Source organism: Halichoerus grypus, chromosome 10 (assembly GCF_964656455.1).
Source record: "Halichoerus grypus chromosome 10, mHalGry1.hap1.1, whole genome shotgun sequence".
NCBI classification, from domain to species: Eukaryota; Metazoa; Chordata; class Mammalia; order Carnivora; family Phocidae; genus Halichoerus; species Halichoerus grypus.
Window position 1 is genome coordinate 131,457,926 of NC_135721.1, and position 1,542 is coordinate 131,459,467.

At 32.7% G+C, this 1,542-nt stretch overlaps 1 non-coding gene across 1 annotated transcript; it reads right to left on the minus strand.

Annotated features, from left to right (window-relative positions):
- Positions 1 to 770: 770 nt before the first annotated feature.
- LOC118522032 (U6 spliceosomal RNA) lies at positions 771 to 873 on the minus strand. The gene has a single exon (XR_004910419.1). It is a non-coding gene; the product is annotated as a U6 spliceosomal RNA (small nuclear RNA).
- Between the last annotated feature and the right edge of the window lie 669 nt (positions 874 to 1,542).

Below are 1,542 nucleotides of genomic sequence, written 5' to 3' on the forward strand. Positions count from 1 at the left end.
AACAAATAATATATGTTAAAAAAAAAAAAGAAGAAGAAGATAGCAGGAGGGGAAGAATGAAGGGGGGGAAAACGGAGCGGGAGACGAACCATGAGAGACTATGGACTCTGAAAAACAAACTGAGGGTTCTAGAGGGGAGGTGGGTGGGGGGATGGGTTAGCCTGGTGATGGGTATTAAAGAGGGCACGTTCTGCATGGAGCACTGGGTATTATACGCAAATAATGAATCATGGAACACTACATCAAAAACTAATGATGTGTAATGTATGGGGATTAACATAACAATAATAAAAATATGTATATATATAAAAAAAAGAAGTGAATGAACTTAAATAGGTAACAGGCTGGTGCATAGGAAACACAAGATTGATGTCAGGTCTTATTTGTTACTGCAGCTACTGCAGTGCAGAGCTCAGAATTAACCTGCCATCTCATTCACCTATATGAACTTTTTGCAAATGCAACATTAATTTGGAAAGTTTGCAGCTCTGCCCTCACCCTATCTATATGATACTGTATATATCATTAGCTACTGGTGCAAGGACAGGTGATCACAGGGAAATGTATAACATCTCTCAGAATGCTATCATATTATTTTGGGGGTGTTTCCTGTTGTTTCTCATTTGATTGTAATGTATGTTATGTACTATGTCATTTTCCCTCTCTTTTTAAAATTTTTTTAATTCTAGTATTATATTAGTTTCAGGTGTACAGTATAGTGATTCAACAGTTCTATACATTGCTCAGTGCTCATCACGATAAGTATACTCATAAATTTGGAATGCTTCACGAGTTTTTCATCTTTGCTCAGGGGCCACACTAATCTTCTCTGTATTGTTCCAGTTGTAGTAGATGCGCTACTGAAGTGAGCACTGTAATGTTCCCATTTTGCATTATATATATTTATTGAATACATTATATATTTTATATATCTTTTATACGTAAAGTATCTTTCATAAGTATCCCTATATTGTATATGTACAAATATATGAACATTTGCAATAGAGTAATAGTTTTATAATATATAAACATACAAATAGTGGGAGATACATGTATTTTACATATGTATATATTCTATAAAATACCATTTTATATCATTTGAGATGTGAAATATCTCAAAAATAGAGAAAGATACAGATAATAGTATAATCAACACTTATGTATGTATTACCCAGATAGAATAAATATTAACTTTAAAAGTTGTTTAATTTTTTAAAGAAACAAAACACTACAGATGCAATTTCTTCTACTCTGTTCCATTTCCTTCCCTATCTGCCTCTTTTTCCCACCTCCAGTTAATGCTATTCTGAAGCTGCTGTGTATCTTCTACATCTCTGAGTTTAATGTTTTAGCATAAATGTACGGTCCACAGGCCAATATTTAAAATGTTGCATCATATTTTTGTTTTTAAGCCAGGTAAATAATATTTTGCTAAATATATCTTTCTGCAGCATCCTCTGATCATTTCCCTTATTCACCCAACTTTTTTTTTTTGAAGATTTATTCAGGCTACTAAATCATCCCTATGTCATTTATTTAATC